This window comes from Talpa europaea (assembly GCF_964194135.1).
Source record: "Talpa europaea genome assembly, chromosome: 2".
In the NCBI taxonomy this organism is placed as follows: Eukaryota; Metazoa; Chordata; class Mammalia; order Eulipotyphla; family Talpidae; genus Talpa; species Talpa europaea.
This window is the reverse complement of record NC_140068.1, coordinates 15,827,948-15,853,260: the sequence shown is the minus strand read 5'-3', so window position 1 is coordinate 15,853,260 and position 25,313 is coordinate 15,827,948. Positions and strand designations below refer to the sequence as shown.

Genomic DNA, 25,313 nt, shown 5'->3' with positions numbered 1-25,313 from the left:
CTTTTTCCCTTTTCCATTTTTTTCCTCTTCTTCCTTCCTTCTTTCTCTCTTCACTTTTCTCTGCCTTTTTTGTTTGATATATTTAATTTAAAGTTCCCATTTATTTTTTTTGCTCATCCATCAGAGATTTTTCTCTTAGTGCAAATAGATTTTCATTTTAGTCATAAAATTCACTTTTCATAAAATTTTAATGAGCAATGAGTAGAATATTGTCATTTATAAATTACTTAGTACATACTTGTAAGATGATCCCTCCAAATCTGTTATTGAATTAGTGTTTTATCTTACAAATGTGGCATCCTTTAATTGAGAAAACTGTAATAGTGCTGTATGACCAAAACTGAGAATAACTATATATAAATTCCTGATTAATAATATGTGTTTTTGTTCTGGTATTTTCTTAAGTGGTCTGGTATTTTCACAGATGTATTAGAAAACACCTGTGTTGTGATACTGTATTGTCTAACCCAAGTGGAAATAAAGCATGAGCATTTATAGCCTTTTATTTATAAATGGATATTTTAGTTAGGGAAAAAAGGGAAAATTCGACTCTAGAAAACAGGAAAGAATTTTAGAAACTCCCATCTGCTTTGGAAATGACTTCTGGTCTCATGTTGGGTCAATGATTGTTGCAGATGATATCTGGCTATCTCATTGAGAATCATGTATACATATAAGTGAGATAAAACTAATTAATATAAGATTCACACTATTAGATATTCCATATGTATTAGTATAAAGACAGTGCTAGTAACATATGTTTGGAATGACAAGCAGAAAGTATAAAGAAATACCATGGCAGTGCTCCTAGTCAATTCAGAAAACTAGAAAGGAATCTTCCATATAAGCTTATTTTTTACTGGTTTTATTTTATCAGCCAAAGTCATAGCTGGCTGAATAAAGGACTGAACTCATGTGTAAGGGGTCTTGATTTTATAACTTTACTGACTGCATGGGTTAGGTCAAGTAATTTAAGTTTTGTGGAGCTTAGTTTCTTCAGTTGTAAGATGAGGAAGGTAGAAACAATGACTTTAGCACTGTACTTTATCAATCTCAATAGAAACATTAGAATATCAATAAATCTTGAGCTTATAAAGTCATTCTTTCAGTCATCTTAGGAGCATTGATATAAAATGTACCTTTGAAATTCTCTCCCAAGTGTTTAATTTGGAAATGACAGTGATAGCAAGATTTGGTTTTGAAGGCTATTTTTATAAATGGCATTGATTATTCTAATTATGTATAACTCTAATTATTCCAATTCACTTATAGGTTGATATAGTTTATATCAACTTATATTATTTTATATTATTTTATTTATATTATTTATGGCATTTATATTATTTATGGCACACAGAATTCAGTGAAGAAAATAGCTTCTTTTGAGGTAGCTTACCTAAATCAACTGTACATCTTGGTGTAAAAGGTCCTAGTCCCTCCATGTTCTAAAAGTAGAAAATGTGTTCATTTTCAATATTCCCAATTTATTCTCTGTTTTGTCAGTATTTTACAATTTTCAGTGCTTTAACATGAGTATTCATTGATTTGTTACCATCATTCAACAACAGAGTATACCATGCATGTTGTGGAAATTATTCTGCATTAGTAGGGGAAAGAATGATACAGATATTAAAGATACATTGTTTTAAAAAAAACACTCAAATTTTGGAGAACAGATAAACTGTATCACCATATGTTAGAAAAAAGTGGGTACTCACACGCAAAAGAATGAAACTAGACCACTCTCTACCACTGTTTCATAGCACTTAGAAAAATCAGTTCCAAATGGATTGAAGACATAGATGTAAGGACTGAAATCATAAATTACATAGAAGGAAATACAGGCAGTAGACTCCATGACACTGACTTCAGTTATTTCTTTGGGGGCTCAACTATGACTACAAGGGAAACCAACAAAAATAAACAAATGGGAACACATCAAACTGAAATTCAGCTTCTGCACAAAGGAAGAAATTTTCATATAAATGAAAAGACACCCTACTAATGGGGGAAAATATTTCCACATCATAGATCCAACAAAAGGTTAATATCCAAGGTCTGCAAAGAACTGAACAATAACAGCATAAAGCAAATAATTCAATCAATAAATATGGACAGAAGAGCTAAATAGGAACTTCTCCAAGGAAAACATACAGATGGCCAACAGCCACATGAAAAAGTGCTGGTCATTGCTAATTATCAGGGAAATGCAAATCAACTTCACAATAATATTCCGTTTCACACCTGTGAGAATGATCCATATCAAAAAAAAAAAGAAAATAGAAGCAGCAAGTGATGAGAGGGTGTGGAGAAAAGGAACTGTCCTATGCTGCCTGTGGGAATGTAAACTGTCCAGCCTCTATGGAAACAGAGTGAAGGTTTTCCAAAATATCAATATTAAAAACAGGTCTGCTGCATCATCTACCAATTCCACTCCTGGTTATATCTCTGAAAACTCTAACAACACTCATTTGAAAAGATATGTATACTCCTGTGTTCATTGCTTTGCTATTTACAATAGCTATGATATGGAAACAACCTAAGTACCTAACAACAGATGGTGGATAAAGAAGATGTGGTCTCTGCGCACAATGGCACACTAAGCTATTAAAAAAAAAATGTACTCTTATCATTTGCAGTAACATGAATGGAACTGGAGGCTATTATGCTAAGGAAAATCAATCAGGAGAAAGATAATTATCTGATGATTTCACTCATGTGAAATATAGATTCAAAGCAAAGAAACAGACAAAACCAAGTGAAATCAAAGCCTTGTAATCTGATCGCAGAACTGAGGCCAGAGGAGTGGTAGGAGCAAAGGGGAGAGAGGGAACTCATTGCACTATGGCAGAGAATGGCTGGTATTTTGGTGGTGGGCATGGTGTGGTAACATATTTGAAGAGATGTGAACCTATACTGCTAAAGGTGTTGTTAACATTGATACCTAGTAAAAAAATAAACTACTATATCATCATAGCAATAAAAGAGAATAGATATAATGACATTATTATTGAAAGAGAGGTACACAATCTTATAGTAACTCAGTCCTGGGAGACATTACTTTTGCTTGTCAAAAGTGACTATTCCTTAAAGTAAGAATGGTGGGATCAGGAAAGGACATTAAAGGCAGCATGAAACTATTTGAATAGTGACTTAAGAATGGAATAAAGCCTGCGTTGGGGAGTAGAACTTATTAAAATGAGACTATTGTGACAATAAAAACAGAAAGGTAGGTCAGATTACAGAGAAGCTGGATTTCTTGTCAAGGAACTTGAAGGAAGTTATTCAAGGTTTTTGAGCAAAGGAGTACATTATTGTGCTGTAGAAAGATTAATCTGGCCAAAGTCTAATATAGTCAGAAGGTTAGTAAGTGGATGGAAGGGGAGAACTAGGTAGGATGACTGTTAATACCTCCTGCAAGAATCGACAAAAAACTAGAGAATGGAAATATCAGTGAAACTCAACAAGCAGGAATTAATTCTAGCAGTTACCATAGCTCCTGATGCATGGTTATCAGTGGGGTGTGGGGGATAGAATGGGGAGAGTAGGGGATAGTTCCAAGATTCAATTTGCTTCCAGAAGAAAAGTTGTTGGAAACACCATCTCAAAGGAGTGACATGCAGCTACGGTTGAGGCTGGGTGGAGAGAGTATTGGGAAAGAAATACATTCTGAATTCATTGAGATTTTGACAAATAAATCAGTTCTTCATCTAGAGATATTCAGCAAGCAGTTGGCACTACTGGCCAGTGCTAAGCTATTATAAGAAGGCAGGCCTCAGGAGCACACTGGAGTATGTTGCCCTAGGATCTTAGATTAAACAGTCAGTGCTTGATGAGTCAATGAGTATAAATATTTTTTGGCAGTGAAAGTAAACCAAATGCCATAAATATGTTGAGGGAGCAATGAGGCTGAGATTTCTTTTTAGGAAAGTAAGAGAGCTAAACATGTTTTCACTCTGAGGCAGAAGGGCCGGTAGCGAGGATAAGATGGAAGATACGAGAGAGGAAAATAAGCTACTGAAATTCCATTTCAGTTATATGATTTGCTTAAAATTGAAACCAAATCACTGAAATGGCTACCCAGACTGACCTACTAGATTAGTAACAAAGGCTTAATGAAAGTATTTGGTAACAAAGCTTAATGAAAGTACAAGTATATAGACCCAGTTAGACTATCTTTATGGAAGAATTGATCTAATGCTATTGGGTAGAAGCTAATGGATATAATTGAGCTTGAGTACATAAGGTAACCGAGTTTCAGACATAGAGGAGGCATAACAAACTTCCATAATACTAAGTCAACAAAGAATTTTACTTTTGTCCCTGGATTTGTCTACGCAAGGCACTGTAAGTGCAATTATACAGTGTTTATCCTTTGTGTCTGGCATGTTTCAGTTAGCGTAATATTTTCAAGGTTAATTCATGCTGTAGCATGAGTGAGAATTTCATTATTTATTTAAAATCCCAAACACAGGGCCTCCCCAGTGGCGCAGATGGTTGAGCGCTGTGCTGTGAAGCTGTCCGCAGCCTCTGCAGCGCAGGTTTGATTCCCGGCCAGCCAGGGAGAAACCCATGTGGCACAGCAGACCTCTCCTGTCACACCCTCCACTCCCCTCAGCAGTGCTTTCAGTCTGTCTCTCTGTTCTGTTTTCCGCTCTGTCTCTGGTGAACCCTCTCACCCTCCTGCACCTCTGGCCTATACCCAGCTCTTGTATGAAAATAAATAAATCTTTAAAAAAAAATCTTTAAAAAAAAATCCTAAATGCAGAATATATTATTTATTTTGCACATAGCCATTAAAGGAAATAAGCCTATTTTGAACTCTAGAATGATATATATATATATATATATATGATATATATAATGATACATATATGAGAGAGAGAATATGTATAAACACACCTACATAATTGTGATAATGGTTATGCTATGAAATAATGTCTTTGACACAATAGTTGGTGTTTTTCTTCTTTAAAAAAAAATGGTGGTATGATAAACATAAAATCTACCATCGTCACCGCTTTAAAGCATACACTTCAATGTAGTGAGGACCTTTATGCTGTGAGACATCACCACCACCTAGCTCCAGAGCACCTTTTTTTCATCTTCAAAATGGAAAATTTGTATTAAACACTAACTCCCCACTCTCTTTCCTCCAGACCCTGACAGCCACAATTCTACTTTCTGTCTCTCTGATTCTGAATATTCTAGGTACTTCCTGTAAGTGGAATCATACAGTGTATGTATTTTTGTGACTGGCTTATTTTGTATAGATTATTTTGCTCAAGATTCATCCATGTTATAGTATGTGTCAGAATTTCCTTCCTTTTTAAGCACAAATAATATCCCATTATGTGTTGCTGACATATCTCTCATTTCCATTTATTTGTTGATGAACTCTTGGGTGCCTTTGTAAATAATGCTGCTATTAACATGGGTGCATAACATCTGTCTGAGTCCCTGCTTTCATTAAGTTCTTCCAGGTGTGTGTGTGTGTGTGTGTGTGTGTGTGTATATATATATATATATATATATATATATATATAAAGGTGACTTCTTATCAAATACTTTATTCATCTCTCCTTGTTCTTGTTCCAATGTATATTTCTTTGGAAGTATATATACATATAGAATCCTTTCATTATTATATGTCTGAGAGGAGGGTGGTATTTCTTTCTTTGAAATGTGTCCAGAATTCTAGTGCTTGAAATTTCTGTCTGAAACCATTGGTTCTTGTCTCACACATTTTTTCACCAAAACCTTGCTCTTAAAGCTATGCTGAAGAGTTTAAATTATGCTTGGATTTCCCCACATTTTTAGCTTTTCTTTGACTTTTTCCATTAGTAAACTGGCTTAAGGTTAAGCTCTTTCCTTGCTGTCTGAACTAGATTTCCTGGTTTACTAACTCATTATATATAAACTGAGTCATCCAAATAGAGGACACGCTGATATTCTGTTGATTGTAGTTCGGCTGTTGTGTTGAGATTGAGGGATTCTTACTCTGTATGATTCTGAATTTCTACTCTGATGTTGTGAGGCCATTATGTATTGGATGACTCAACCCTCACCTCTTTCTTTACATCAGTTGTCACTGTAGAGGAGAGAGACCTGTTCTGGGAGATGGTGAGGTCCAATGTAGGGCTTTTTAACAAATCAGGACAGTTAACCTGTTGGCTACTTGTAAATAGGCCCTGGGGTAAGGTGATTTCACTCAACATCATGTCATTGTAACCTTAATGAGAAAAAAGAAATTCTGGCATAAATTTAATGAATGAAATGCTGTATTTGAGGAACTGCTTTTATACGTCATTTCATGAAATCACAATTCCACAGCCTCATTAATTGTGAGGCATTAGTCTTCTTTGCTTATTTCTGGTCTTAATGTGATATGTGAAAAAAATCTAATGTGTTTATATACTTGCTGTTGGTTTTCCAAAAGGTGCTGTAATTATTTAGTTTAAAAAAAATGGAAAGGATATAGTGAAAGATTTTCTTCTATGTGACATCACCAATAGCAATTTCTAGTGTGTTCTAGAGATCATTGCCAAATTGCTTTTTACTGTAAATTATGACATACATACAGAATGGTATATAATATATATGTAGAGTAGAATGAATCAAAATGAAAACAAGCATTCTGGAAAATACTCTTGGTGTGTGTGCCTCCCTGGATGAAACCTCCCACCCCAACTGCCTTCTCTTAAGAAGAAGTAGCCACTTTGCTGACATTTGTGATAACTATTCTCTATGTCCAGCAAGGAAACGAGCATTGAATCATAACTGCTCTTTTGCAGACAGTATTTATAGACTGAGTCTTTAATCACTGATGAATTGCTCATTGTATTTTTTTTTTTTTTTTTTTTTGCGTAGAAGAACTGGGGTGTAGGCCAGAGGTGCGGGGGAGTGAGAGGATTCACCAGAGACTAAGTGGGGGGGCAGAACAGGCAGATCTACTGAAATACACTGCTGAGGGGAGCAGTGGGCGAGCCAGGAGGGGTCTGCTGTGTCATGTGGGTCAGCTCCCTGGCTGGGGATCAAATGCAGGCTTCAGGAGTGATAGCACTGAGACTTAACCTCCAGGCCACCAGAGAGGTCTCTCATTTTATTTTTTAACAACTGAAAATGTTTCCATGTATTCGCCATGCCTCTCCTTTGCAGAGCTTCTACTTCAGCCCTGACAGGATTCAGATTTTTGAAAGTTAATTCCAGATGTAAGAGCACTTTAAATTTGAATCTGTTCATGTTATTTTAGGCATATTGCACACCTGTTCATGCTGAATGGTGATTTGGAAGATGGAAGATAGTTTTTAAAAATTTAGATTTAAAATGGCACTCTAATTGGGAATTCCTAAATTTATCTATTATGGAAAAGATTAACATTTTAAAGACAGAGTTTAGTCTTGTTAATTTTCAGTATTTGCAAGGTACTTAATAAATAACAGGTTATTAATGTGTTTATGGCTTACCATTAAATGGAACTGTTTCCTTGTCATTTATAAATGTGAGTTATTCTGCATACCACTAAGGCATTTTCTCCTGTTTGCAGCTTGAAGATTTGGCTTGAGGTCAGTACTTAACTGCCTGACAATTTGTTTTGTGTCCCAGTGGTTACCCCACCATGATCCTCACTCTACCCCCTCGATTTCCCACTAAGTATACTAAGAAGACATTTTAGTTTTCTTTTGATCTGTGTAGAAAAGAAAGAAGAACTTTATTATTTCCATGTTGGGTTTCTCCTCCCCTTTGTACATGGAGTGTATCAGCGCTGATGTCGCTGGACACTGGTTGAGAAGATGTAAAGGCTTTAGAGCAGCTACAGCAGCAAGACCCTTCTTTGGATGACAGTGGAAGCGAGACACACCTTTGAGACTTCTTTACTAGAAGTGAAAACAGGTGTGCGAGAGTTTTTTAAGCTCTCGTGAGAGTATTCCTGAATAACATCCTGTGTGGAGTTCACGCAAGTTCTCTGGGAGGAGACTCCAGCTAGCTGACTGTTGGCCACCTTACTGCACGAGTCAGTATCCTATAAATGATGGAGCAAAGAGCAGAAGCATGTAAAGAAATTGCATTTTACAGAACCATTAACATTTTCATGGTTTGTCATTCTTTAAATTCCAAAAAAAGCCTTTGTGATTTGTAGGAATAAATAATTAACAGGGGAAGGGCTTTGGGAGGGGAAGGAGGAGCAGCAGAACAGGTGTATGTGTTGGAAAGTCATGGGAATGTAGCAGGTAATCACAGGAGTGGGAGCGGTGCTTGCCGTGATTTCAAGGGATGGAGCCTATTGTCTTCCGTGTTTCTGCTGTGGGTCAATTTCTCTTCTACTTGACTTCTCCCACTTCTTGTTTATAAGAGCTTTGGGCTCTATCTTTTTTCTCTTGTAGAACATATTTTTTTAAATTTTATATCATATTCCATTGACATTGGGATGATGCTGATGTCTTATATTTTATGGCAGCATATGAATGCTCTAAAAAGAAAGAAAAAGAATTTAGAAGGAATAAAAATTATGTTTTCCATGTTAAGGTAATCCTGAACTTTTCTGAAAAATCCTGAAGGGCTGATATTCAGAAGTTAAGGGAGAAGTCATCCAGACTCCTTGGCTTCCAAGGGACTCAGGAGGCCTTAGGGTATATCAAAATGTAAGGAAATTATTAAACTCCATAAACTTTCTGAGTTCCCTGGGGCATCATCCAGCCTTTTGTGCATCTTAAGGAACAAAGTGGTAGTGAGAAAACTCAATTTCCTCTTAGCTTAGTCCTATTTGGAAACAACTTATGTCTCAGCTGCTGTAAAGCATATGAAAATGAATCATCTTTTAATTTGTGTTTTTTGGTTATTCATATTGTCTGTGTCCTGTATGACAATCATATTCAATAGTTAGTTAAATATTTTCTAAATACACAAAAACTGAAAAGAAAATCAAGAATTAAGAAACATTTGTAGATGTAGTTAAATTCTAAATATGAGGATGTCTCCAAGTTTAAGACCTAAGAAGTAAAAAAATCTTACAGAGAGATTAAGCTACAGTTTTTATCTTAACTAGTTTTCCCCTGGAAAATTCCATAAATATGATGAATAATGTAAAATGTATTAACAAACATGGTTCTTTTGTCCTCACAGCTTTAAATGGCCTTTCTTAGTGGCAGAAATAGGCAGTTTTGTAAAAGATTATCTTCAGTATAGAACTGCAGAAACTCACTTCTTGATGGCTGCCATTATTTTCTCTACATATTTATGTTCACCCTAGAATAATAATAACCCAGTGTTTACTTTCACCAGTATGTGAGATGCTATATAAGAATATATATCATGTTATCTTATGACTCTCACCTCTGTTAAAGAATATTTCTAAGCAATTAACATATTGCTTAATTAGGTCTTTGCTGATGCTTCATTGCATATTTGCAGTGAGGCATTTACACCAAAGTAAATTGAAATGATATATTTAAAATTCTTTTATCTAATTAGATAATTTAGGAAGGGTTAAAGAAATTTAAAGTATAACCTGCTGCTTCTTCATTTTGCTCACAAAAACATTTTTTCCTGTGAAATGTGGCCTTGAATTATCCCTTGTTTTGAAGTGATGACATTATCTTAGTGAACACATGATTTCCTCCAGAGTCACCAGAATAATCATCAAAAGAAAAAGCAGTACCATTTAATGTTCTCTGCCACAGGAATATGCTTTTGAGTTCTGTTTGAGGAATTGGCTGGATATTTTTAGTTATCTTGATAGGAGATTTTTTTTTTCTTCCCTTCGTGTGATATATTCTTTCAAAGTGATTTTATTCAAAACCCAGAAAACTGGAAATAAATGAAAAACACTTATTTCTATTTTGTCAGAAAATATTTCATCCATATTTGACTGTCTTGGAATGTTAGACATTGTCAGTATAGTGTGTACTTCTGAGGTGGAAGGTTCTGGGACTAGCTCAGCAGGGAGAGGTATTTACTTTGTCTTCCCCCATGTGACCAGCTGCACAGCTGAGCATGGAGGCCCAGCCTGGCACTGTGATCACGTAGCCCAGGATCCTCATTGTCCAGCCACATTGAGACGGTCTACAGGATCATGCTGCAGAGGCACCACATCTAAGCATAAAAGGGACAGATCCAGGCCAGGGGTTTATGGGTAAGTAGTCTTTCCAGAAATCAGTGCTAGGAATTTACAGGCAGAACCTAGGCCAGAGAGCCCATGAGAAGCTGGGATTGACAAGCTCCTGAGCTTAATGGCACCAAGAAGTAGCCCTGGTATGGAGTTTGCATGTAGAATATCTGTCATTGGTGGGAGCATTGGGAAGATGATGCTGTCCCTTACAGATTGTCCACTGAGAAAGTCTTTAGGTCATCCTGAGTAGAGTTGCCGTGGTGATTGCAAGGAGAAGATTTTACATATTGCCCACAGATTCATGATGGGCATGGTTTGGATTGTTTCTGCCTCTGTCCTGCTGGTTTAAAAATAGGGTTTATGAAATTGAGTGAAGACAATGGAGGAGGGTCTTGTGTTGTTCATATATTTCTTTTTGAACAGGTTTACGGATCTATAATTCACATACTACATAAATTACCCTTTTAGACTGTACAGTTTTAGTGGTGCTTATTGTAATCACAGAGTCACACACCAATCACCATAGTCCATGCATTTTTTTATTTTTTGTTGAGGCAACATTGATTTCCATCATTGTTTGTATTTTGGAAGTATAAGAACCTGCTTTCGGGCCTTCCCTGGTGCCACAAGGGGTTGAGACTCAGACTATGAAGCTGTCCTGAGCCACTGCAGCACAAATTCAATCCCCACCCAGGGAACTACCACATGGCACAGCAGACCTTTCCTGGCTCACCCGCTGCTCCCCTCAGCAGTGTATTTCAGTCAATCCTCCTATTCTGTTCCCTACTCTGTCTCTGGGGAATCCTCTCATGCCCCACAACTCTGGCCTGTACCTCAGTTCATGTATGTATAAATAAATAATTCTTTAATAAAAAAAGAACCCCCTTTCACGTCTTGTACCATAGCTCACTCACCACCTGAACACCCACAGTCCATCACCATAGTCCAATTCCACAGTCTATTTCAGAACATTTTTATCATCCCCCCCAAGAAGTTCCAATCCCCCTTGTCAGCATGTCCTAATCCCCACATTCTCCAACCCTCTCACAACCTTGAATCTACTTTCATTTACTATAGGTTTGCATTACTGTATGTTTCCTATATAAGGAATCATATAATTTGTAGTCCTTTATGAATGACTTTTTTTTCATTTAGCATCATGTTTTTAAGATTTGTCTGTGTTGTAACTTGTATTATTTTCTTTTTATTCTCAATGATATTGCATTGTATAGATACAATACATTTTATTTATCCATTCATCAGTTGAATAGGTATTTTGACTTTTATGAATAATGCTGCTATAAACACTTGTGCACAGTTTTTATGTCGACATATGTTTTCGATTCTCTTGGGTATTCCCCCTAGGACTAAATTGCTGTGCCTGTTAATATGTTTTTAATTTCTTTATATATTCAGGAAAATTGGTACCTAGTGTGAAGCCTGCAGTTATTTGTGGGTTGTCATTAAAAAGCTTTTTATATTTTCCATTTGGTAGAATAACATTTTCTGAATAGATAAACCATTCACTATAACTAATATCAACTGCTGCTTTTCTATCCAAATTATTAAAATATTTAAGTCTGATCCTCCATTTTCTTTGGCAATTATTTTGTTCCTTTTTTTAAAATAAGAATATATTCACTTTTCACACCAGATATGAGAGTTTGCTTCTAATTTATACCTGTGAATGTTAAGTACTTTAAAAACAATATGCTTAATAGTATTTTTTAAAATGGAAAATTATAAGGCATAATAAGTCACAAGTGATGAATAAATATTTCCCATTCTTTGAAATGCACACTCTTATGATGTGTTCTGTGACTTTATTTATGCTTGTGATGAGATTAATGGTCTCTAACTGGATTCTCCAAGAAAGTTTTCTTTTTGTGGTATTGTAAAGAAGATAGACTTCAGCAGCTTAAATAAACTTTTGCCATATTTCTAGACATATTCTTAGTCATCTTGATGGTTGACTCTGCCATAACTTGGGATTATAGTTGTTTACAGTTGAGAGTGTTATATATTTGCACTTTCAATGGGTGCTTCTGAGTCATTCCTTTTCTCCTTTATTTTTCTCTTTTTTTCTCACACTTCCTGTCATTCCTTTTCTAACTGATATTGTAAAAGATCATGATTGGATTTCTACTTTGAGCTACCTCGAAGTTTGATTCCAAACTATAATAGAGTGACATTGACTTTTTTTGATGGTAAACTGTTGTTAAGCTATGATTGAAATCATGATTATTCTTTCTTTATTACAGTGTTCAGAACTTATTTGACCCTAGTTATACTACCATCTTCTTTATTATTTTGGATTAGTTATATTAGATTTCTTTTAGGTGATACAATCTAACTTTTTTTTAATGCTTTATGAAGTATAGATTCCATTCAGAAACCAGACTTAGTGCCTAGATTTAAATATTTTAAAATAATGTGTTTTTTTTTGTAAGAAAAGCATGAATATAGTAATAGATAAATATTATAAAAGTGAAATGACGGGGCCACTATGATTCTTGAACTGCTCAAGGACCACAATCCAGAACAACCGGTTTCCTATATGACCTTTCAGAAAATTTATGGTCTCTGTATAAAAACACTTATGTTTACGTACATGCTTTTTTTTTATTTTTCACAAAATAGAAATGTTGTTATTTTATACATTACATATACCTCCACATCTTGCCTCTTCCCCTCTCTTGTAATTGACACTGGATAGTGATGTAACTAATTTCTGCCTTTCTGTTTGCTTTGGCAGCCAGCGAGCTCCAGACTTACTTACAATTGCTAAGAGGTTTATGTTCAATTATAGTTGCCTATTGTACTCTCAGCTTTCTAGTTGATTTGCTTTCTCTCTTTAAAAATTAAAAGAAAAAAAAATAATTTTACTGTCTTCTTTACCTGAGCCATTAATGCAATCTTAATGAGTAGATTGTTAGATCCCTTTGTGTGTTGGAATAACTTTAGTACTTTGAAAGCTCTAATTATCAGGATAATATTTAGGAAAAATCATTTTCAACATGGTAACAGGTAGTGAAGCAATCCAAATGGTTAATATAGTTCCCAACTCAGCAAAATGTTTTATCTAAAGAACACACTATTAAAAAAGAAAGAACCACAAAAAATAAATGGTTTTCTAATTAAAATATTTTTTAAATTAAAAAAATCTGTACAAGTTAGTGACCGTTTTACTCTTAAGCTCCTGTATGTCTGTCATCATCCTTTGTGATGTGTGTAAACTCTTTTTATTCTTCCGCCTGTGTTTAAAGAGAGAAAAATGTTTTTATTATTTTTTTTATTGTCTCAGTCTGCAGTGTTTCATTTTGAGTATGGCAAATATTGACTTTATTCCTCCTGGGACTGCTTATCTCTAGACCCTAATGATTCCCTTATATATGGATTCACATGTGGTAAATCATTAAAATTTCTCTTCAACAGTGAAAGAACTTTTTAACATAGGTCTGTCCCCATTTACTGTTGTAGGTAGAATTCTTAGTAGTACTGTATCCATTTTCCTAATAAAGAGATTAGGTATTGGCTCTGTCTGTTTGGAAAATTAGATTAGAATTGACTTTCAATTAATCAAAGTTCCTAGTTAGTGCTCTGGACTATCAGTGGTATTTAAAAATTTATTTTGGAAAATTGTGTGTCCTTTTCTTTCCCCCCTGCAGGAATGCCTATGATTACTTTGCCGCTCTTGGCTGTGATCCTGCTAAAGGACCATGTGGTGAACTGACCACTGTGCCACTATTTGGTGATTTTAGTGCTTGGATTCCATTTGTTTAGCTACAAGAGCTAGAACTAAAATGACTCTTCTTAAATTCTTAGATTTGTCTGTGATTAGCTTAGCCAACTTTTTGGTTTAGTGTTGTATAGATTGATCAGGGTAAGCTCTTCTGTAACATTCATTTATCATTTCCTACACAGCCAAACTTCTTACCACAGTTTCTACTCACACTGTCCTACATCTCCCTTCCCTTTGCCCCATTGTAACACAGTCTGACCTGTGTTTCAGTCACAACAACCTTGCCTTTAGTACTTATCTCTTCCCAGATCTGACCTAATTATATCTTTGTGTAGCATTTTACTCTGACAATACTCTCCTTCAACTGTTCTCATCTCTTAGTTTATCACATACTCTTGATTTTATTGGGGCAGTTGATGTACTTCCCTTTATTCTTTGTTGCCTTTTCTGTTTTGTTCAATACTTAATCTTCCAGAGTTCTATCCTGAAACCTCTTTTGTTTTCTCCCTGGGCTGTGACTATTTGTTTTTGACTCCCAGATCTTTATCTCCAATCCCTATATTTTTGGGGCTCTAACTGCTTATTGGATATTTTAGTTGTTGATTTCATAAACCCTTTAAAGCCCAGATTCATCTCTCTTACTGTACTCCCTTGTTGGTGATCTAGTCCATTGCTTTATATAGAAATTTTGGTATCATAATGAATATTTTCTCTCCATTACCTACATACCCAGGCAATCAAATGCTAAGTCCTATTACTTCCTAATTATTTTTCTTGTCTTATTGCTCTGCTGTCAACATTTCTTATATAATAAAGAAAAATAAACAGAAATGGTGACAGTTATTGTAGTAAGGCTGTCTGCAGGATGTGGCTATGGGAGTGGAGCACATGTGGAATAAGGGATTAGACACTTAACTGGCCTTTGGGATACCAAAGCAAAATTTTCAGTGGTGATCGTTGACAGACACGTGAGAAAAATGTGTTGGCATTTCCCTGGCCAGAGGTGCATGAGGCATTATCAGTGGAAGGGGCGAGAGGGGCTATTCTTAGCAAAGGCTCAAGGTGTGTGCCAGAGACTTAGAGATAACACTCAGATAAAGTTATAAAGTATAGTATTATAAAAGAGAGTGGGGAAAAATGGCTTAGCACAGGAAAGTTTCTTACACTGAAAAACAAGAGAAAACTAAGGAAGGCGTGATAATTACATTCAAATAGCAGAAAGATCATCTTTTTAAATTGTGAATTTTTTCTGTAATAAAAGAGGGAAGTAAGACATATCATGGAGGCACCTTTTTTTCTGCTTTATAATATAAAGGTTATTTTTTTGCGCTTAGCATTTTCTTTCTTTTTTATTGAGGTAACATTGGTTTACAAGGTTTTTTGACATTTAGCCTTGTAAACAACCCCCTTCAGGTGTTGTTACCATACTGCACCCACTACCAAAACATCCACAGTCCTCCACATGGTGCACTGTGCTCTCTCCCCAGTTTGTTCTCCCCTCCCCCTCTAGTGGCCTCAGTTCTACAGTCCGATTTCTAGGGATTGTTACTGCTTTGGATTATCTGACCCTTTGTTTTGTTTCTCTTATTCCACACTTACGTAACACCATCTTGATATTTTTCTTTCTCCTTCTGATTTACTTAGCTTATATATTTCTCTCCAGTTCCATCCATGTTGTCACCAATGGCACACCTGTGAGGATGGGCCATATCTTTTTTTTTTTTTTTTTTTTGTGGGACCATCGCCAGTGGCCGGGGAATGAAACGGCACTGCAGAGGCTGCAGGCAGCCTCGCAGCCCAGCGCTCAACTGCTGTGCCACCAGGGTAGGCCCAATGGGCCATATCTTAAAGACCAGAATCAAGAAATACTTGTGAAGAAGTGGAGGAAAAAACTCTCTTACACTGTTAGTGGGAATGTAGTCTAGTTCAACCCCTACGGAAAATAGTATAGCGGTTTCTCAAGATACTAAAAATGGATGTACGATTTGTCCCAGCATTTCCACTTCTGTGTATCAACCTGAAAACACTAATATGATAGAAACATACACTCATGTTAATTGCAGCACTATTACAATAGCCACACTATGGAAACAAACTAAGTGCCCTGAAATAGAGGAGTGGATTGGGAAGATGTGGTATATGTACACAATGGAATACTGCTCAACTATGAAAAAATAACCAAATAAAAGGGAAAAAATGTAATTGAGAAGAAGTTCTCCATTGTGTTCAATGTTGGAAAATATTTTTTGTGGTAATAATTGTTATGCTAAATGGGAAAAACTTAAGTTGGTTATAAATCGAATCATTAAGTTGATTGTTATAATCATCATACTAAGAATAGTGTAATGATATGGAGTCAGTATATTAATTGAACCATTATGTACAATTAGGCAAGAAGATCTCTAAAGTCCATGCCAAATCAGACATGTTCACTGTGTATTACTAAAGAACCTCAGAACATTTAGTTTACTATTAAACTTGAAAATTTTTATGAGATTATGAGATGATCCAAAACCTAAACCCTCTTTTACATATGTGTTCCCAACACTAGTCACAAAAAAAATTATGTTTTTTTTTCTATTAAGATTATTAGTTCAAAATTTTTAGAGGAATTGCAAAAGAAAGTCTTATTTAGGTTTTATATCCCTTAAAAGGCATCTTGTGACATACAGATTTGAGGCAGGGTATGGGGCTGTATATAATCATAAATATAGTTCATAGTTATTCAAAACTCTGGTCTCATGAAAATTGCTATGTAAATACTTCTTTTAACAAATGTTGTTATTAGGGGTTTGTTTGAAAGTCTGCCAAAATGGTCCCAATATTTATATCATAGATGAAAATGTTTTTAAAAGAGCTGCTTTTCAACTGTGATCTTTGTTTTTTTAATCCAAAATATTTGCTAGGATTATTTTCATTTAATGCAGTTGATATAGTTTCTATTGCCAGTCTTTTCCTCCCTCTTTTACTGAAGGCCTAGAAATTCTAGGACAAAGAATATCTATTTCAGACTAATATGCACATAGAGTAATATATAGAGAATTTGTCTCCTGAAACTGAGGGAGGAGAATCAATAAAAATTATACCCTTAATGGGCCTCCCTGGCGGTGAAAGGGGTTAAATCTCAGCACTATGAAGCTATCCACAGCGACTGCAGCTTGAGTTCGATCCCTGGCCAAGGAGCTGACCCTCATGGTGCAGCAGACCTCTCCTGCCTCGTCCACTGCTCCCCTCAGCAGTGTGTTTCAGTAGATTCGCCTGTTCTGTTCCCCTCTCTGTCTCTGGTGAATCCTCTTACCCCCTTGCAACTCTGGCCTACACCCCAGCTCTTGTATGCATAAATAAATAAATCTTTAAAAAATTATACCCTTAAGTGTTAGTATCCCAGTGACCCTCACCATCCTCGCCAATGATAATAACCCATTATTGAAATTATTCCTTCTCCCTAACATAACTATCGATCTAGGTACCATGCTTTTATTAAATTACGTAACAAAATGTTAATTTTAGAGTTTGTCTTTGTTTTTAGTAAGTTTGGTGGGGCAGAGTTATTAAGGAACAAAATAACTCAAGACCTGAATAATATTTCTGTGAATAAGGTAATTAATTTGTGATTTTATGCTTTTAGGTTCATAGAAATCTTCTTGCTCAGGAATCTTGACTCTGGCAGTGCAGGTGTTTATATGAATGTAAAATTAGCAACTATATTTAGCTGTAAATTAAAATTGAGTAGGGTATGTAAAACCTGTTTGTCTTTGGAACTTATTCCACATTAATGTGATCTCAAGAAAGACATACTATGTATATACCTTTTTGTAAAGATGATATTTTCTTGATTATTATCTCTGTGTTGGTAGTTAAAATGCTGCAAATGCATGGTATGAAATTCCTTTTTTTTTAAAGTATGGTTAGCCACTAATTTTACTTTGTATTTGTCCTACTTATACAAATATCCACTATGAAAATTTACACGTGTGGATTTAATTTCTAGCAGGGGTCCATAGAGGTTGTACATATTGCGTAATGTTTTAGTTTTTACTATGGGACTAAGTTGTCTTGCCCTTTTTCTTATATTTTAAAATGGAAATGCTTTGTTTTAAGAAACTGAAAAAACACTGAAAACATTGATAAAATGTCCCCCGCTCACAAGGGAGAATATCTTTTCACAAAAGAGAAGTATCTCTTTTAATGAATATAAAGTGAAGTTACACCTAGAATTAGAGGAATAACCATTGATGATTTCATTATTGTCTAATGATAAATGTTATATTATCAGGAAAAATTTTGACCCTGAACATAATTTAATAATATTTTGCTGCTGAGTTTATAGAGGCAAGCTTTTAATCTTCCCATGGAACTGATCAGCTCTCAAAATACTCTATTTCAGTCCCTCCCCTCCATTGAATATAACCATACAGCCTTAGGGATAATAATAGCAGGTTGTTCTGGAAAATTTGTTGATGCATGGCCTTCAAGTACAAGGCAAAGTTAAAGGTACTGTGTCATTCTGGCTCTTGTGTATATCAGAGACTGATGGGGTCTGGAAGGTCAAATACTCAAGAGATCAACACTTTAGAATGAGAGCAAATTTCATGGAAAAAGTTAAACCAGAGCTTTAAAGGTGGACATTTATATTTTTATTCATAAGAGACAACTGAAAAGCAATGTATTTTGAGGGAACTACAGATAGGTAACATCCAGGTTAAGGTCCAAAATAATGCATGTGGTAAGACAGTAAGGTATGAGTCAGAAACAGTAAGGAAAAGTTTACCTTTGTCCAGTGAGAGAGTAGGTTGGATTTGGATGGTTTTTATGGAAAGTTTGTTTATTTTGTAGATAATTGGGTTTGAACATTTTTTATGTTAGTTTTGCTAAAGTGGTCCCAAGCCTGAATCAGAAATTATAATCTTGTGTAATTCTATATGCCTGCACACACATTTTTTAAAATGATGTTTTTCATTTACAAGGGATTCCATTAGATCTGTGACTTAGAACTGTACTTATGGTTCTATAATTGTCATCATCTTCTGGAAAAAGGCAAAACCAATGGGGGACTTTGCTCTTTAACATCATGTTATATGTGACTCATTTGCACACAGTTGTTGCTGAAATAGTCGCTAAACAAATCAGCACATGTCTTAGTAAAGCGAAATTTTATGGAACCACATACAAAACTCAGTATTCATTATGTAAAATTCCTAATCTTCATCCTTGTCAAATGACAAAAATAATACAATTTAGAAGTGGGTTTGAAGTCCCTTATTCAAAGGAAAACAGTTCACGAGTTGGGAGAGTCCAGTGTCCTACAGGCAGTGGGGCATTCTTCTTAAAGGACTTTGGGCAAGTGAGTTTATAGATCACTGAGAGGCACTGTGGAAACAGGGCATAGTTGGCTAGGACTTCAGGGATTTCCTTATAAGACAAGCAGCTCCTGTTTTCTAGAGTAAGGTAAGATAACGAGAGCAGAGCTGCAGGTCTATGATTGGCATGTGTTAGGTTTTCTGGACAGTGAGGCATTTCTGTAAATGCAGCCGACTTAGATTTGTGTTGTGGACAGACCACAGGAGAGGACTCTTTTGTGAGTCTTGATAGACACATTGCCTTTATTTTACTCTTCTGCCATTTTAAATAAACTCTAAAATTAGTATTGAAAAGGTCTCCAAATGGTAGGATGATGCTTTGCAATTTTAACAAGTTACACAAGTCAGCAAGGGAGGTTGACGCCAGTTCTTTGATGAATAACAGGAGACAGATGGATGTGGACAACATGGGTGAAAGGGGTCAAAACCACAAATTTCCAGATATAAAATAAAAAATCATGCCAATGTAATTTATAGACTATAGTTAATAATACTGTATTGCATGTTTGAACATTGCTAAGAGAGTAGATCTTGAGTACTTATTACAAGAAAAAAATTGTAATGTGTAAGGTGACAGATGTTAGTTAGATTGATTGTGATAATCATTACCCAATATATACAAATATCAAATCATTGTTGGTATACCTGAAACTAAGGTTATAGGTCAATTATACCTCAATTAAAAAAATAGTAATAGGAGACAGAATCTTAAAGGTTAGAGGAACTATGTAAGGATTTATTAAGAACAACAAAATCCAGTGATCCAAAGAAAATGGTCTTAAAATTGGTAATGAAGAAATGTGTGCTATTACTAAGGGAGTAAATCATAAGTCTATCAAAAGAAAAAAAAATTCTAACATTTGGGGGACAAATCTTAGCTGGACTTACTGTGAGGATCACTTCATGGTATACACAAATATCAAATCATTACGTCTTACACCTGGAACCAATATAATGTTATATGTCTGTTATAGCTCAATTTTAAAAGAGGTGCCCTTGGGACTTAAGGAAGCCAAATGGAGAGGGGAGGGACATGTTGGAAACTGTTGGTGAATTGAGCCTTCTCAGCTACCCAGCATGGTTTTGAAAGCAGAAGGTGCCTGGCTGGATTTGACTGCCAGTGAAGTTGTAAGGGGAGCAGGTAGAACGCACCTCTTTAAAAAAAATTATGTCAAGCTGGTATTCAGTGGTCCATCACATTGAATCAACACACCTTTATTGCAACCTTAATATTTCACATACTCAGTGGGAGCACATTTCTTTTGTTCTTTGAACTTGAAAACCTTTTCTTGTTGATCTTTAATTTGGGTCACTGAGCAGATTATTTTGCCTGACTGAATAAATGATAACAAGACTAGGGTTGACTTCCATTTTACAGCACTTACTTAATAGTTCACTTTGTCAAACACCCACCGCCTCTACAAGATTAAGAAAATTAGTGGTTACATTGTAATGCAATTCAATTCAGCTTGAAATGTTCTTGAGGCACATGTTTTCCTACCTTTTACCTTCATTTTTTTGGTAGTTGCACTCCCATAAAATGATTGATGAGTCAACATTTCTTTTCTCTAACTTCAGAAAAGTCAGAGTCTTATTTAAAATGTTATACATCATGTGCGTGTTAATTTTCTTTCCTTAATATTTAATTGGAGATGTTTTTCAATTAGCTCACTAAAATGTTATCAGGTGCCTCTGTGGCTGTCCACTATTTGAACAGAGAGGCAATTAATTAGAATAATAGAACAGCATGATTTTCATTCCTGCATTTTGGTAGGTTTTTTAATAAAAGGATTTTTTTTAAGGAAGTTTTACCAAAAATGTATTATATGACTTAATATAAGATTCACACTCATCCCTGAGATACTTTTTCACCTCACTATCCAGATATTCATTTATTCTCTATCATAATACCTACCAAGAAATAGGAAGTTTTTGCAAGTTAAGAAAATATCTCATGCATAAACATTTAAGCTGCTAAAACAAATACATTGGAGGTGGATTTTAATTTGACAAAAGATCTTTTACATTACAAAAGAATTTAGTGAAGTTTACTTTAAATAGACAATTCCCTTAGTGTGCTGAGAATCAAATCAAAGGACATTCCAAGTTTTAAACACATTCTTTTATGGGCACACCTGTTTCTAATATTCATATGTAAATGTAGCTATTTACGTGTGCGCCCAGTGTGGTGGATAAATGAAAACTGGTTTGTAAATTACCCATGTTCGCTGAGTGGGAGAAATCATCAAGGTGGGTTAGACTGGTCTAAGTATAATGCTTTGTCTGGCAACCGCCCCATCCTTCTATCCCAGTCCCAAAGAGAAGCGCAGCATGGAGGGAAAGCCAAGTCTCCTTTAAGGAGCATAATTCATGGAAACAGGAAATGCAATAGGATAACACTACATTTGGCTTTCCCCCACCCTATTCTAGTTCTTAATACCTTTAGAATTGAGATAATCTATACTTGTCACCCACGACGGTTTTTAGTAAACTGATAAATCAAATTAAATTTTTAAAGTCCGTTGGATTTATAGCAGTCATTTCTTTCGATTGTGAATCTGTTTTTCAGTAAATCACGGAAGCTTTTCAAGGTATTTTCATGGGTAGCTCCAAATGTGAGCTCCTCAAAGTAATACTGGCATAGGTACCTAGTTTCTATGTAACGTAATAGATGTCTGAACAAGGACAGTGTGTGCCGCAGTTGTTAGACTTTCTGAGGGATTCTAGTGGTCAAAATGCCTTTATGAATGTAGTCTTATTTTTATGATAATGTTATTACTATTGGCTAAATTATGTTTAAGAAACATATACCATGTGACAAGAAGTATGCTGATTATTTTACTGCTGTTATTTAATGTAATCTTAACACAAATCTATGCAGTTTGGAAATTATTATGAAGTGGACTGAAATAAGGTTAAACTCTTGCCCCAGTTCATCCAGAGAATTGGCATGAGATTTTCTCTGTAGCTAATGACTCAACTGCTCCTTCATTGGCTCTTGTTTCCATTCTCCCCTCAGCAATACAATTAAAAACAAAAAAACAAACCTGCAAACTTTCATTTCTATCATGGTGAAAATATTCATTGATTCTTTAGCAGTTCCAGTACAAATGTGAGTTCACCCTATGATGTCCGTTACTCATTTGGTGGGAAAGTTGATGAAAAACAGGAGAGATCTCAGGGGAAACACATACAACTTGAGATAAATTCTAATTTGTTTTAATGTTAAAATGTAACTCCTAATCCCTTTGCAATATTGATTCAACTGTCAGTGAAATGATAAATCTCCTGCCTCATTTCACAAGAGGGCAGCACTTTCTTTCAAAATTTAAAGTATGACTTACAAATACAGTCAAACCTTTTCTGTCATGAAGTGAAGCCTGAGTGGCTTATAAAAGTCAGCCTAGACCTTTCTTTCTTTGGAGAAGTTTATGAATAAAAAAAGTACAAATCTTCAGAGCAACTCGGAGACTTTTCTGGACATGGAAAGATGGATGAAAACAATACTCAGCCTAGGAAATTTTACTTGAAAGGAGATTGAGACTATTATACTAACTTTGTAAATGTGTGAGGGTCTGCCAAGATCATGGCTTTCTCTTCAATAATGAAATCATTTGCGGGAATATAAGTTTAATAAATTCTAATTGATTAGCTTGTCAATTTAAAAGGATTTATTGAACATTGGTTCTGAACTATTTTCCCCACCTCTTAACGAGCTTACTCTAAATTGGATTTAGAGGGAAGGGTAAACAATTTGACAACCTCTAGGTTTATAGGGTGATCTGTAAACTAAAAAAGGTGACATGCAAGTAAGAAGAGGATGATAGGGTTCCATGGTGGTGGTGGCCAATGTGGATGGATAATTGTTGAATGACAACTGTAATGCAAGGCTTTGAGTAGTGGAGGGTAGAAGTTGAATTGGGCCTCAATGGCTGTATAAAATTTGAAAGGATAGAGGAAAAAGAAAGGCTATTAAGAAAAAAGAATCCTGTCAGTGAAATAAAATTAGAGTGTGTATCAGTGAAAGTTAAAAACATATGTCACTGAGAAGACTTTGAGGAAATCCTGCCTGGTATGTTGAGCAAGGCCCCCAGCCACGTGTGGTGTGTATATGTGTGTGTATATATATATATATATATATATATATATATATTTAATTAAAATTAGGGCCTCCCTGGTGGCCTAGGGGTTAAATCTCAGTGGTATCACCACTGTGGCCTAAGTTCCATCTCTGGCCAGCGAGCTGACCCACATATGGAGCAGCAGACCCCTCCTGTCTCAACCGCTGCTCCCCCCAGAAGTGTATTTCAGTAGGTTTACCTATTCTGCTCCCCACTCTGTCTCTGGTGAATCCTCATACTCTCTCCCCACCCCCACCTCTGGTCTACACCCCAGTCCTTTTTTTTTTTCCTTAAAGATTTATTTATTTATTTATTTATTTATAGAAGCATGGTTGGGTGAGAGAATTCACCAGAGCCAGAGCGGGGAGCAGAATAGGCAGACCAACGAAATACACTGCTGAGGGAGCAGCTGGCGTGACAGGAGAGGTCTGCACACCATGTGGGACCCTTGTGGTGGCTGGGGATTGAATAGGTGCTGCAGAGGCTACGGGCAGCTTCGCAGCCCAGCACTCAACCACTGCACCACCAGGGGAGGCCCTACACCCCAGTTCTTTTATGCACAACAACAACAACAAAAAATATGTTAATTAAAATTAGACAAAATCAAGGTTTTTTTCCTGTCACACCAGCCACATTTCAAGTGTCAGTAACTACAATGCGTGGAACTGGATGTAGGCCAGAGACAGAGTGGGGAGCAGGCGGATTTACTGAAATACACTGCTGAGGGGAGCAGTGGGCGAGACAAGAGTGGTGTGCCATTTGTGGGTTAGCTCTTAGGCCAGGGATCGAACTCAGGCTGTAGTGGTGATAGTGCTGAGACTTAACCCCACCAGGGAGGTCCCCAAAATAAAAGTTTTTGAAGAGAATTTAGTTGGGTTTAGTTTTTTTTTTTTTTTTTTTAACGCTAATAGGGTACTGAAGATAATGTGAGGATAGAGAAAGGTAGGAGTCAGGAAGGAGTGAGAGAATTTAAGCGGGAGAGGTGAAAAATATTTAGAGATGTTGGTGTTTAAATGGTTGGTAATTTAGGTCTAGTTGTTGATTCTACCTTGTGTGAAGTTTCAACATTTTATGAGCTTATGTAGTGATACTTTGTAGGTTGTTAATTATGTCCTTCAGTAACTAATATTTCGTTGTCTACTTTGTGTCCAACATGGTTATACTTTCTGGAGATAAATGTGAACAAAATCATGTCACTAATGTAATGAATATGTAATTATTTTATAGTGCTTCTTAATTCATGACCAATGATGAAGTTTTTAATAATCTATTTAAATATATTTTTAAAAGTGTTGCTAATAATTGCCTGTGTTAGCACTTAAGAAGTTAGGAACATTGTGGTGAAAATACACAGATTTTAGATAATCATACACCTGGGTCTCAAAATAATCTGTTGTAATGATGTATCTTTCAGCATTTTTGTTATTTTTTGGGAAATGAATGATAATTGAATAGAATCCTCACTCTCATCCTTAGATAAACCTGGTGAAGGCTTTGCTGGTACTGCATAGGATGGTAGTGAAATCTTAAACTGCCCTCTAACTAAAATTATCCAACTATCAGTGAATTCTTGTTCAAACAATTGACCAATCAATTATATAGTAGCAGTGAGTGTCTCTTTCTTTTTTTTATTTATTTAAAAATTTTTTTATATAATTCTTACATCTTTTTTCATCTTTGCGCAATGTATGCATTTTCATTTTGGTTATAGTCCCTCTTTTTTTTTTTTTTTTTCAAGATTTATTTATTTATTTTATACAAGAGCCCGGGTATAGGCCAGATGAGTGGGAAGGTAAGAGGATTCACCAGAGACAAAGCAGGAAACAGAACAGGCAGACTGATGAAATGCACTGCTGAGGGGAGCAGTGGGCACAACAGGAGAGGTCTGCAGCGACATGTGGAACCCTCTCTGGCCGGCTAGGATAGAACTAGCATTGCAGAGGCTGCTGACAGCTTCACAGCATGGTGCTGAACTGCCTGCA

General features: G+C 35.8%; 1 protein-coding gene across 1 annotated transcript in view; it reads left to right on the top strand.

The window, feature by feature from the left end:
* The window catches only part of UTRN (utrophin), a gene marked incomplete at both ends in the record, with an annotated part of 425,527 nt that overhangs the window by 230,860 nt on the left and 169,354 nt on the right, over positions 1 to 25,313 (top strand). The gene's annotated exons all lie outside the window — the stretch shown is intronic.